The sequence below is a fragment of the Oryctolagus cuniculus genome, chromosome 5, assembly GCF_964237555.1.
Source record: "Oryctolagus cuniculus chromosome 5, mOryCun1.1, whole genome shotgun sequence".
Classification (NCBI taxonomy): Eukaryota; Metazoa; Chordata; class Mammalia; order Lagomorpha; family Leporidae; genus Oryctolagus; species Oryctolagus cuniculus.
The window spans coordinates 154080845-154095010 of NC_091436.1; the positions used below are offsets into that span (position 1 = coordinate 154080845).

Here is a 14166-nt window from a genome sequence, read left to right on the forward strand (position 1 = left end):
AAGGCTTGTATTAGTGTTTTCTGAAGAAACAATCTATGAATCATCCTGTTGAGAGAGAGAGAAATAGATGGAGAGAAAGAGGCAGATGGAAAGAGAGAAAGAAAAATTAAGAGGGGAGAGAAGGATGGAGAGAGAGAAATCTTTAGTAAGGAATTGGCTCATGTGATTTTGAAAGCTGACAAGTTCAAAATCTATGTGGACCAGTTGGCTGGAATCCAAGAGATCCAATGGTGCATGTGAACAATGCTCCTTTTGTATTATGAATTAATTCCATGGTCTGAGCACTGTGAATGGAGCTATCGGACTGGAAAACTGAGCTAAACTGACACACAAAACTGCCAGTTTCCTAGCCAATATCATAGGGAGCCCTGCAGGATACATAGGGCTTTCAAAAATTCATTTAAAAAATGAGTCATTTTCTCAAAAACTGCATGAATTTCAAAATTTCTGCACCCAAATAAATTTATCTTTTCATTTTTCCACTGACTTTTTTGAAGTATTCTCATATATACCCTCTCAGAATAGTCCTGTGGTAAGCCAAAATGGCAGGCCCTTATATCTCCACTGCAATATAAATTTTTGGAACATTTGTTTTCTGCATCTGAGATTGACCTTGGAGTGTTGGTAACACTCCCAGAAATTTAGGCAATCATTTTCCTTTGAGAGAGTATCTAGATCAGAGTTCCCAATGTCCTCCACATCTCCACATCTTAGTTATTATCTCCACAAATATTATCTCTGCTTTATTCTCTCTTATCCATTAAGTATTCTAATAACACAAATATTAAATCTTCTTACCCTCTCTTCCACCAGTACATTATTTTGTATCTCCATGCTTTCTTCTTGATAATTTCTTCTGAGTTCTTTTCCAGTTCACTAATACTCTGTAGTCATATTTAAATAGCTTTTAATTTGTCTTTTGAACTTTTAATTTTGATTAATGTATATTTTCATTATAAATAAATTTTTGATCTGCTGCCACTGGAGCTGCGGCCGGGGACTAAGCTGGATTCTCTACCACTGACCGAGAGGAGCGGGCAACTCTGGGCATGGTCTTCTGTGACCTGGCAGTCAGCACCTTGCTGCCGGCCTGGAGGTAGAAGAGGACGAGGAGGCCAAGGCTTCCTCTGGGAGGACATTGGCTCTCCTGATTATCTGGGGTTTGTAGTTGACATTGAATCCAGGCTAAGGATGGAAGGTGTAGAACTTTAAGAATGGTAGATGAAGTTTTTCCAATGCTCACTAGAAGTTAATGGAACTAAAGAAAGAAAGAAATTAATGACTCCAAACATTGGCCTGACACCGGATCCTAGTGATGGTGCTGTGTTGTCAGACGACTTGGATGAAAGTGAGGTGATTGATTTAGATGACTTGAGCAAGCCATCAGAGAACAGTAATGAGTTTGAGTGGGAGGATGACCTTTCAAAACCCCAAAACTACTTAAATAATTAGGAAAGGCTCAGTTATTGAATACACAGCAACAGAGGAAAAAGAAGAGAGACAATGCTGGTCTATGTTCAGGACTGGGGAACAGGACCATAGGGTTGATATGAAAGCAATCAAACCCTTTAAAAAAGTTATCAGCCATGGAGGATATTATGGGGATGGATTGAATGCCATTGTTGTTTGCTGTCAGCCTTATGCCAGAAAGTGATCAACCTAACTATAGATTTCTGATGGACAATCTCTTTAAATATATTATTGGCACTTTGGAGATGTTAGTAGCAGAAAATTACATGATAGTTTATTTAAATGGTGCAACAACGTGAAGGAAGATGCCCAGTCTGGGATGGTTCAGGAAATGCTATCAACAGATTGATAGAAGGTTATGAAAAAACCTGAAGTCTCTAATCATTGTGCCTCTTCCGGGTCTCCCACGTGGGTGCCAGAGGCTCAAGCACTTGGGCCATCTTCTACTGCCTTCCCAGGCCATAGCAGAGAACTGGATTGGAAGTGGAGCAGCCAGGACCCGAACCAACGCCCATATGGGATGCCAGCGCTGCAGTTGGTGGCTTGACCCTCTATGTCACAACACTGGCCCCAAGATCAGTGCATATTAGAATTTGTTTTATTTTGTAAATGGTTAAATACATTTCCTGGTTAACTTAGAAAATTAAGTTTCTCACAAGGTGATGGACCGTCAGACTGATATTCATGAATACCCAAAGGTCATGTGCATAATCTAAGTAGATTAGTACCATCAACTATTGTCTAACTTAACAGGTATTGTTCCTTAACTCAAAGTGCAGCCACAAGTGCATTGCACATTTTTTCCTTTTTAAACTTAAAGTCTAAAAGCCATTTTTAGAATTAGAGGACTTAAGAGGCTAAGAATTGGAGTTTGTATATATGTATATATGAGACATTTTATCTTCTGGTCCAAACTCAGAAGTTCATAAAATCTTGGGTTTGTTCACTAATGTGAAATAAGTTGTATGTCCAGGGTATTGCTGTCTTCCATGGATGTGAATGCTGTGAAGTTTTGCAGAGAATGATAAGTTATGAAAATGGGCTGATTTTTAAACTGCTCACTCGGGGTACTTTACCAAATACTTCCACATCAGTTATTTGAGTTTAGTGATTTGATCTGGCCAGAGATGGTCTGTCTTCAAGTTTCTGTTGAATTATCTTTGACAGTACTGTAAATTAGGTTAAAGCATCACGCTGTTTTGGATGATAGACATGCTTAATATAAGCATATACACTCCTTGTTTCATTTGGTAAATACCTGTATATTCAAATAAATTCTACTTTGAGCTCAATTGCGTAACGAATCATTCAAAAACAACAGATGGGTCTAACACCGTATCATATATTTGAGTGACTCATGTGTTTGGTAAATTTAATATCCTCCAGACTTGAAGGTCACACTACTCTCCAGCCTTTTATGTGTTTTACAAAAGATTGGCCTAGAGCAGCAAAAAATTTAAGAGAACAGAAGCCTTTAAGGTTTATCCTATCTTCTACTAAGCATATATACAGTATTGTCATTTATAGTATGACGTTTTTGTTACAAAAGGGAATTTTACTTCTTGTCCCCCTCAGTCACGAACTTACTGTGGTAACTGAAATACAGTGATGGGAGATGCTGGAGGCTCTCCAGGTGAGGCAATCCCCAGCAGCCAATTGACTCAACTTGGATCCAGTGGCTCTTGGCAAATCTGGCGATGCCAGTTACAGCAAACTAAACCCAAACCATTATTGCTGACTACAATCTTAGAGACACTGTGTTGAAGGAGTAAACTATAACAATTTAGGCATTCCTTCTGGATTTACTATGTGAAGATTATGAATAAAAGATCATGTCTAAATCAATTGTCATTATATTCTATATTTGTAGTCTATATTAAGTAGCCTTTCATCTGTGTGTTTTCAAAATGGGCTGGCCTTTTTAATAGGCGGTTTCTCCACCATGTTAAGTACTTGGTTCAGTAGGAGAAACACAAAGAATAGTTCAACTCTGTATTGTGTTTATTGATTTTTGCTTTTGCAGCCATTGTTCCTAACCATGGATACAACTTACTGCAAAATTATTTTTTTTCCGATTTCTTTTAAAGGAGAAGTAGCCTATATTCTGTCAGAACATTAAAACTTAGAGGGAACAATGATGTAACACTTGTTTTATAACAAAGGAGGTGTTCTGTGAATCATGAGATTAAAGGATACCTGCTTTAACCCTCACCTAAGTGGATTCTGCTATAGGGATGTGGCAATAAATGTTTCAGAGCTGTAAGACTTTAACATAATAACTGGTGGTGTAAAAGAAAAGCATTTATTAAGCTTATTTGTAATTTGTAGCTATGTAACATGTTCCTATATTCAGTTTTAATTTTCCATTACTGATTGAGGCAGAAGCACATGTAATTGTTTTATTTCATCTTTCTCCTGGGGCCATGGATCTAACTTAACTGGCCAAAATGATGCTTCTATCCCTGTTTTTGTTAGATGTAGACTGAGTGTTCCTTTCTAGTTGGAAGTTTGTCCACTGAGGTATGAAATAATTTGATTCTGCGTTCTGTTTGATTATCTTCCTAAACAAGCACCAAGGGAGGATTTTATGGACCCCACAGTTTAAGCTTAATAATGTATGAAGAAGTATGATTCTAAGCAAAGTCCAGCTGCATTCTTGGAAAGCAAGATAAATCAAGTAAGAGGAAGAAAACCTTTATAAAGGGATAAAGACTTAGCTAAGGCCCCACTGAAGCAATGAGTCCCTCTTAAGGGAAATACTATATACGGCAGTTGGTAGCACGGTTTCTCTTATCCAGCAGGAAAACTTGGCAGTTATACATAGTATGTGCATAAGGAGACTGTAGATTGAGGTAGAGAATGTGATATCAGCTATGAAAAGAATCCATATTTGCTTTGCTCTGCTTGTCCACACAGAAGCAAGTTTGCACAGAGAGGGTTAGTCATCACCGTGTCAGATTAAAGGTTGAGACTGGGTTCCATCACAGTTGGTAAACATTAATGTAATCTTTCAAAAAGGACATCACGATTTAGTAACTGCACTGAATGTTGAGATGTCTAATAATTTCTATGCTGGAGTCTCTTCAAATTTTACAGTATTCTAAAAGGTAAAGGAGCTGCTTTTTTGAAAGAGACTTTTTTCAAATGACTCAGCATTATTATGCAGCTGTTCATAAAGTGAGAGCTCAGGAATTTGGGGAAGTGTTCGACTTCATGCAAATGTGGCTTGGTAGATTTCTTCAGTTGTTAGATCAGTCAGTGTTAGGATGTATATCTGGTAGAATAGTACGGTTTCTTGATGAAGTTGGCAAAATTGTATGCAAGATGACAGAAGCTTCATCCTTTTCCCATGCTGTATGTATAAAATAACGTAAGTTATTTAAATAACATAACTCAGTCTGGTGAGAAGAGGACATAGGCCGAAAAGGCATCGCTACACTGTTTTGTTTTTGTGGTTTTTTTTCCCTCCTATCCTATATATATATTTCAGAAATAGATCACAATTAAATCTTGAAGGGAGGGAGTAATTGGCAGAATTAAATTACTTAGAAGTTACTGTTTTGCTGTTCAAGAGTTTATCTGGTGGGGAATAGGAATTGTGTAGCTTGAGTTTCTTAGAGTAAGAACTTAGACTTGTATGGGAAGGCTAATTGTGGAGGGAAAGGAGTTACCTACTTGAGGTTCTAAGGTAGTGCAAGACTTGCCTGGGGGACCCCATCACTCCCTTCTCCCAGTACAGAGATTCCCAAAAAGCTTAGATCAGTACTGAGGCCCACTCATGTAACTTTCCTTTTGAATTCTAAATGTTAATTGAAAAGAAAGTAACATGTTAACAGTAAGAAGCAACACTAAATTTTGAATAGCACAGTTTGTTGCAACTATATATAATAGACCTTTACTTAATCTCATATGCTTTGAGAGCCAATTTTAAAATGCTTTGAAAATCCACATAAAGCACTTAACAGATGAAGTACCAGATGAAAATCAGGAGTTTAATACTTCTGACTTGCAATTTCAATTTGCGTTTCATTTAGCAAAGGAAGAACTTGGAAAATACACTACCAGCTGCTCCACTGAACGCTGCACTTTTTGTGTGCGGACTATCTGAAGTTTAATGTCCTTTTAGCAGTTACTTACTTGTTTATTTGCATAAACCCAGTTAGTAAATATCAGTGATGTTCAGGGCCGCTGACTAGCACAGCTCTTGTCCATATAGAACACAGTTCAGAGTTTGTTAGACACTAAAGCACTTCAATATGTATTTCAAAAATATTTTTGTTGCCACAGGTTCACAATATGTCTTATAGACAAAAGTACTGTGATCATTTTGCAATTAGGAGGATGGGATTGCCTAGTCTAGTACTATCATTTCACAGTGTGAGAAATTCAGTATTTATGTCTGTGTTGATGTAGTCCCTTTAAAAAATACTAAGGTTGGTCATGATATACTAAGGTGATGTAATTTATTCTTTTCCTTTGACCTGTTAGGAATATAATCACTTATGTCTTGATTTGCTGCACATCATATTTTTGCAGCATTCATGAATTTAAATAAATCAATTGGAAAGTTAAAAAAATATTTTAGGGGCTGGTGCTGTAGCTCTCTGCTTTGGCCTGGGAAAGAAGAAGATGGCCCAAGTCCTGGGAAGACCTGGAGGAAGCTCCTTGTTCTCTCTCTGTGTAACTCTGACTTTCAAATAAATCAATCTTTTTTTTTTTTTTTTTTTTTTTTTGAGAGAGAGAGAAAGGTCTCTTCCTTTATGCCATTGGTTCATCCTCCAATGGCCGCCGCGGCCGGCGGGCTGCAGCTGGCGCACCGCACTGATCCGAAGGCAGGAGCCAGGTGCTTCTCCTGGTCTCCCATGCGGGTGCAGGGCCCAAGCACTTGGGCCATCCTCCACTGCACTCCCTGGCCACAGCAGAGAGCTGGCCTGGAAGAGGGGCAACCGGGACAGAATCTGGCGCCCCGACTAGAACCCGGTGTGCCGGCACCGCAAGGCGGAGGATTAGCCTAGTGAGCAGCAGCGTCGGCCTAAATAAATCAATCTTTAAAAAAATTTGTTTGCCAGTTTTCATAAATACCCTCTTTAAAATGTTAAGCTTAGCTTTTTTTTTTTCCTTTGAACATAGTAAGCTGTGTGTTATGGCTTTGTCTGATAGTTCCACATCTGAAATCTCATTGGTTCTATTTCTGGTGTCTATTGTCTCTATTGATTTTCCTTCATGGAGACTCATCTCTTCATGTGTGCACATATTAGATTGTATGTTACATGCTGTATTTGGAAAAAACTTTTTTTTTTTTTGGACAGGCAGAGTGGATAGAGAGAGAGAGAGAGAGAGAGAAAGGTCTTCCTTTATGCCATTGGTTCATCCTCCAATCCTCCAATAGCCGCCACTGCGGCCAGCGCATTGTGTTGATCTGAAGCCAGGAGCCAGGTGCTTCCTCCTGGTCTCCCATGTGGGTGCAGGGCCCAAGCACTTGGGCCATCCTCCACTGCCCTCCCGGGCCATAGCAGAGAGCTGGCCTGGAAGAGGGGCAACCGGGACAGAATACGGCGCCCCAATGAAAAAACATTTGTTTATAGAAATAATATGAAGTCTACATTGTTTTATTCTTGAAGAGAAGGTTTTCCTTTGCATCTTCAGGCACCTGGACATGATGAAATCCAATCCAGACCACCTGAAAGCCAGCGTCAAGGTTTGGGGTTTTATGGGCTACACCTGATAGTAAGGCAAACTGCAGTGTGTGAGTGCGCAGGCTTACTCAGAGCTCCTCCTGGCTCCTAGCAAGCAGCCAAAGAGTGGGGGAGTGATAACCAAAGTCTCCACGCTGGGCATCCCGGGGTCTCATTTTGTCCTACTAACCCTCTGAGGCTGGTGAAAGCCTAAGTCGATCTCTTAGTGTCTGCTTCCAGAATAACAACTGTCTTCAGGGGAAAAGTGACTGTAAGTGCTGTATCTGCTCTTTTACTGTATCTCAGCAGGTAATTAATTATAAGGTTATTATATTTTAATGTTTTAAAGAGAATTATTTTTATATATCATCCAACTTTTTTGCTGTCTTCAACAGGGTGATTTGTGATCCATTATGAGGACCAGAGTTCTATCTCTCTTCACTTTTTATAACTGAAAACTAGAGTCAGCAGCCTTGAATGCCAGATAAATCCATCACACCTTAATCTCTGGAAAATTCCTGTATTATGAAAGTGTAACTCTGCCTATAGCAATAGTAATGTCAGGCTTAAATCTAGTTGTTTGATTCCAAAATGTTAACTACAATAGTAAATAGTACCCTAAGATTTTATTTTAGATAGAGGATATTCAAACCAAAACTTTATTTAAGGAATAGAAGGTTAGAGTATAATCCATTACCTCATATCTATGCCACATGCTCATACTGCAGACTTTGTATGACTTCACAGTGCTAACCTCTTCCTCAAAACTTGAAACCAGTGTTCCTATCCTCATCTCAAAAATTGCCAGCACTACTCATGCATATGCATGAAGTAGTTAGGAGGAAAGGAAATAACAAAGTAATGTTGTTTCAGCTAAATCTTTAAAAAGCATTTATTGGAATAGTAAATCTTTGACCTTGAGTGCAAGTTAGAAGACAATTCAAACTCACCAGACTACATCTAATTACCTCTCTCATTCCCTTTTGTCTCCCCTATGCTTAATTATGTATACATTTAAGTATACATATTGTAAAGCAATAACTTTAAGGGGGAAAAGTCTTATATACTATCACTAGAACTTCTTATAACCTGGACTTTTAAAACAGAGCTTATCTTTTGGAGTGGCTTGAGATTTACATCAAAATTGACTGAAAACTGCAGAGTTCCCATACATTCTTCCATATAACCACAACCTCCCCGCCACTAGCAACATAATCAGAGTTGTACATTGGTTACAGTTAACAAAGCCCACATGGACACATCATTGTCACCCAAAGTCCATAACTTACATTTGATTTCACTCTTGCTGTTACATATTCTTTGAGTTTGAGCAAATGCATAAAGACATGTATCCACTATTATAGTATCATACAGAATAGTTCACTTCTTATCCCTGGACTTTTTACATCAAAAATAGAAAAGCCATGACAAAAGAATAAAGGGGCTGACATAGTAAGATATATAAGTATAGCTTTCTGAAGTTCTCACGATACTATCTTTTTCTTCTTGTGGGATGAATGGGAAGACAAAGACCAGCACGACATTTTACAAACCACTACCCCCAAGTTATCTAAATATTAATAAAGCAGACAAATTTTGATGTTTTAATGTGGATACTCCCATGTAATTCTGCTGTGAGGGGATGGAAAAGACCTTTGTATGCAAAATTAGGTGGAGATTTTTAAGAGAATGTCAAGACTTTCTAACATTCTGTAAAAGGAATTCGCTGTTTATTTTCGTGATGATTCAGTATTGGTCTAGACTCAGCACTTTCTACCACATAAGCTCAATTCATCGTCTGGCATTTTCTTTTGTATGTTCCCTTAGCTCAGAATTATCCATTAGGGATAAGAAAGTCAAAAGGCTGCTACTTTGCAGTGGGACTGATGACACTAAAAAGACTAAGCACCTGCCATGTGTCCATTTTCTTGTGACAAAAAGTCCACTTTAGGATGACTGCACTACCACTGGTTGTATGGAGACTTCCTTGAAGCAGTTAAGGAAGCACTCCTGCATGGGAAGCTACTAGGTAAAGGCTTCAGGGCCCTTGGCTACTGATGCTTACTCCCTATCTATAACTGTTTCCCAAATATATGTTTGTATGTATGCTTGTTATTTGAAAAAAAATATCATTTTATGTGTGAAAGAATACCCACCTGTCTAAATAATTCTCATCCAATTTCCATGGAATCTGTGAAATGATGAGAAACAGAATAGTGATCTGAGACACATAAGGGAATTTAATAAAAGGAAGACTAGAAGCTAAGAATCTATTTTTACCCTGTCTCTGGGCCTCTACTGAAAACTAGGAATGAGGATAGGAGGTGAATAATTTGCCTAAAGAAGAACAAATCATTTATTCCATTTACTGTACCTGGTGCTGTGTGGTTGTTTTAAACAAAAAAAAAAAAAAAAAAAAAAAAAAAAAAAGAAAGAAAGAAAGATGAAATGTTCAGAGATGGTGAAGACTTTGTTACTTGTCTCGCTTTCTGGTTAAAGAATCTCAGGAGACTCATGTTTAAATCCCAGCTTGTTCTTTCTTGGCTTTTACCCTGAAGTATGATTTCAAGTAGGTGGGAAACTGCTTTAACACACTGAATCCCCTGATGGAGTTCCAGGCTCCTGGCTTCAGCTCAGCCCAGCTGTCACAGTCATGTGGGGAATGAACCAGAGGCAGATCTCTCTCTCCCTCTCTCTCTCTCTCCCTATAGTTGCCTTTCAAGTAAAATAAAATAAATCTTTTAAAAAAATGCAGTGTGTCCCTCTCATTTCACCGCCCCACAAACCAAAGTAGTCATATTCATCTGGAACCAGTGTGTCTCTCATTGGTCATTTGCCAGTCTCAGAAGTTGTTTCCCTGTGCCATGGATGGCATGTGATTCTCATTCATCACAAGGATGGTGTACATATCTTCCTAAGGAAAACGTAGAGTTAAACATTGTCCCGAGAAGCAATTAGGGAAACACTGAGACAGAGAAAACAGATTCTACTGACTTTTCATAAACTATAAAGAGGTATGTATGGTATGAGCAAAAGTATTTCAAAGTGGAAAATTTAAAATGAATCTTATTAAGATCCGGTCTAGATAAGGTGGTTTCCTGTACCAACTGCCGAGTTTTTTGAAGGCAAGTAATCTGGGGAGATCAGATGTGAGAGAATTTAAAAGTTGGTGAACAAGACTGAGGGAATCAGTTATCAACTGATATTAGTGTTCGAATGAGCCACGCTTGAGCCCTTTATCAGATAAAGAAAGGGGAAAACTCAGACTATGGTATACCGATTCGATAACTCTGGTTTGTTGATGGTGCCTATCTAGAAATTCAAGATATAATTTGTCCTGAATATACTGTAAATTCTTAACACTATAATGGAAGCCAAATCCATTCAGAAGACTGAATAGTTTCAATTTGAACATGACACCTTGGTAAAGATTTAATAGCTAATAAGGATACTGATGTTATATATGATTTTAGAAAGCTACAATAGGAAAACAATGATTTTTAACTGCCTTGGACACTTCAATCAAACATGGAAAAATATTAATGATGTATTAGAGGAAAATCAACATCTGAAAAGTAACTCTATGGGGAATATTGAAGCCCATTCTAAAGCTAGAACTTTTTAAGCCTTATAAAATTCCCTAAACAACTACTGTATTGTAAAAACAATTTCTCATAGTTTTAAAAACTCAGAAGGACATGCTCAAAAACAACAGAGAATATATTGATTAACCATCTCAAAACTCTCTTATATAGCAAAAGATTTTGATGTTCCCAAGATAGCCATTTGGTGGTGCCTAAGTTGTTCCCTGGAATTTCGAAGCTGCTATTACACAAAAGCAATCCTAAGGACAAAGACAAAATTGTTTAAATTTATCAAAATTTTTGCATAAAAAAATTTAGCCAAGAACCTCTAAAGGGTGACTGAATATTTCCTTATCTGTTTATCTTAACTCCCCCCCCCCCCCACACACACACACACTCCCAAAACTAAACTAGGGTTATCAGGACATTTCAAATGGCTTTCATTCATTTGTCCAAAATTTTTAAAATTTAACATGGATCATTAATATGCTCAAAACTAAAACTTTACAATCTTTGGTTGGACTGAAGTTTTCCTTCCAGAAGAATTCAATTTGGCGTTCTCAAGCAGAACTTTTTATAATAACAGAAATGTCCTGTATCTCTGTTGTCCAAATGGTAGCTATTTAATGCCACTTGTGGCTATTATGCATTTGAAATGAGACTAGTGAAAATTCCTGTTGCTCAAAAATAATAATAAATATTTTTAAAAGCTTGTAGGCTTTATTTTTCCACTTGAGAAATATTTTTATCACTCTTAATGGACAGAAAATTCCATTTCAATGGTAAAATTCTTAAGATTTTCTCATTAAAATGTATACTTTATTGTATCATTCTGAAAACTCCGAGAAAGTAGTACAAATTCATGCTTTTTTTAAAAAAAATAAATACTTTCACATTTTCAGAAGAGCCTTTTTAGCCTAAAGCTCTATCTCTAGCCCTAATATGATCTAGGCTACAAAATCCCTGGAACTGTTACCATAACATTATCTGAGAAATATGTAAAGTTTAGATTGATTTCCTCTGACAGCTCCTACCTTGTTACATTCTAATTTTGTAGGTATTGTCAAAATCCAATATCAGGTATCTAATACTATGTTCAGCAGACACAAGTTACATTTCTAAAATAGATATACCCCTGAGTCAAAAAACTGGGTGTTTTGGAAAAGATAACAGGAAACTGTTAACCTTAGAATTAGACTGGGAAGGACCATTTTGGATACTGTGAAACAAAAATAGGTCTTCACACTCTGAAGCATCCAACCAGCATCAGACTTAACCCTGGTACTTGCTCTCTGGGCCCTCTCTTGGTCTTGCATATATCATTGTGGGCATGGAGTTCACACTCTGTTTACCTGGGCTCCCAGAATTCCCCACCAAACTATTCTGGATCCTCCTGCTAGGGCCTGCAAAAACTTCTTTCCTGATGCATCCTTGTGAAAGCAGACCAGCCTATTAGTGTTCATGCCCCGACCCCTAAGAGGCCCAGGCATGTGGAGGACATTTAAAAATGTATATTTATGTTGAGATGTTCACGAAAGCATGAGTAGACTTTACAAAAATAAGATGGAATCAGGAATGCAAAACGATAAGAGAAATGTCTGCGGTGTCTAAATTTAATTGAAATGGAGGAAAGATGGAGGGAAGGAGAGATGGTGGAGGTTATCAGTCGACAAACTATGGGCTAAGAACCAAAGATTGTTTCATGTTCTTGAATGTACGTTAAAACCGTCACTCAAATCCCTTCACAGTCCCTTAGGCTCACTGCAGTCAGCTCACAATTTCGAGCAGCCCAGAAACAAGAATTATTTCTCCTTAGGGAATACCCTCCTATCCCCAAACTCTCCTTGATTGGAGTTACCTCACCCCACTTATCAAGGTTCAATGTGTGAACAACATCCGCCTTCCCTCCACGAATTTTCATTATAAAAGATGCTCTTAGTCTGAAAGTTCTATATAGGTGCTAAATTAGTTCCTTCTGATACTTGTACAAATTTCTCCCAAGATGCATATAAATCTATTCTCTGATGAAGCATAAAAGAAAAAAAAAGTTCTTAGGCCATTTTCCAACTGCTATCTGGCCTTGAGACCAGAAGTTGCTGGAACTTGTCCCGGGAACCGGTCCCTTTTTTGACTAACATCTGTGATGGCTCAATAAACCCTTTCATTTCAGAGATGGAGAAGAAGATGTGTATCCTGGTTCTCTTTCCCCTCCTACCCCGGCTTTTACGACTAGCTAACCACGCGCAGCTTCCCGTGCGTCCACAACAGAGACCTTCCAAATGGATGCGAAGCCTGTATTTTACTTTAAACTTTCTGATTAAAGTTGGGAACAACGTGTGAAATAGGAAGAGAGCAGCCGCGAGAGGGCACGAGGAGAGAAAGCAGGGCGCGGAGGGCTGTTTCCTTCCCTCAGCTCAGAAAACCCAGGGACCCAAGGACACCCTGGATACAGCGTTTATTTCCTTCTGTGTCCTTACTGTTCAGTAAGACTGAGAGATGCAACCAATGGTAACCAATGGGATTGGGTGTATTGTTTTGGTGCCTTGCTTGTTTTTCGGGTTCTAGAATCCCGAGTCGGTGCTACCCGGATCCCTTTCACCCAGTCTCCACCCAAGGGTGGAGTTAAGGCTTCGGGGTAGACAAATATCGAAATTACAATAAGAATCGGTTTTGCTTCCCGTGCGGATTAGAAATGAGAGAGAAGAAAAGTGCTAAAAATGAAGAAAGCGTGGAACAAAATTTCAGAATCAATGAGCTGGGTCCCGTGTGAATTAGAAATGAGAAATGAGCATGCCAAAAACAAGGAAAGTGATTTATACAAAAGTGGAGGTGCCGGGGATTGAACCCGGGGCCTCGTGCATGCTAAGCACGCGCTCTACCACTGAGCTACACCCCCTCGCGGAAGAATGATGGCCTAAACACTTCTATTGCCTGTGATTACCATTTTCGGTCCTTGAGGGAGGCGTCTTATTTTAGCAAATTCAATTCTTTAAGTTTTTATACCGAACACTGTCGCCGCTACGCTGGAGAAAAGAAAACGGAACGCGATACCGAAAGTCCCCGCTGTGGTCTCGGGATCTTTTTCGGATGCCCCAGGGACGTGCACCTGCCATGGGGCTGGTGGGCAAGGGAGGCTGATGAGGGAGAAATCCCGCCTGGGGCACGGGTCTCACAGTGCAGGAAGACGGAAAGCGATAAACGCTGCATGGGAATTTAGGTCCAGGTCGACGGGTCAGGCGGGGAACTGCGGGTGTGTTGCGTGGGTCGCGGCTGCGGCAGCCTCCTGCACCCCGCTTCCCGCTGACAAACCCGCGCGGGCTACGACCCTGAAGCTTTCAGACTCTGTTGGTGACCACCTGGGCGTGCACCGGCGGGAAGCGAAAGGCGGCAGCAGCGTTCGTGGCGCCCCCTCCTGGGAGAAGCACGCCAAGTTCTAA

The 14166-nt window shown here is 39.3% G+C and overlaps 1 non-coding gene and 1 pseudogene across 1 annotated transcript; one reads left to right on the forward strand and one right to left on the reverse strand.

Annotated features, from left to right (window-relative positions):
• The first annotated feature begins 1221 nt into the window (after positions 1-1221).
• On the forward strand, positions 1222-14166 carry LOC108177331 (BCL2/adenovirus E1B 19 kDa protein-interacting protein 2-like; annotated as a pseudogene).
• TRNAA-AGC (transfer RNA alanine (anticodon AGC)) lies at positions 13554-13625 on the reverse strand. The gene has a single exon. It is a non-coding gene; the product is annotated as a tRNA-Ala (tRNA).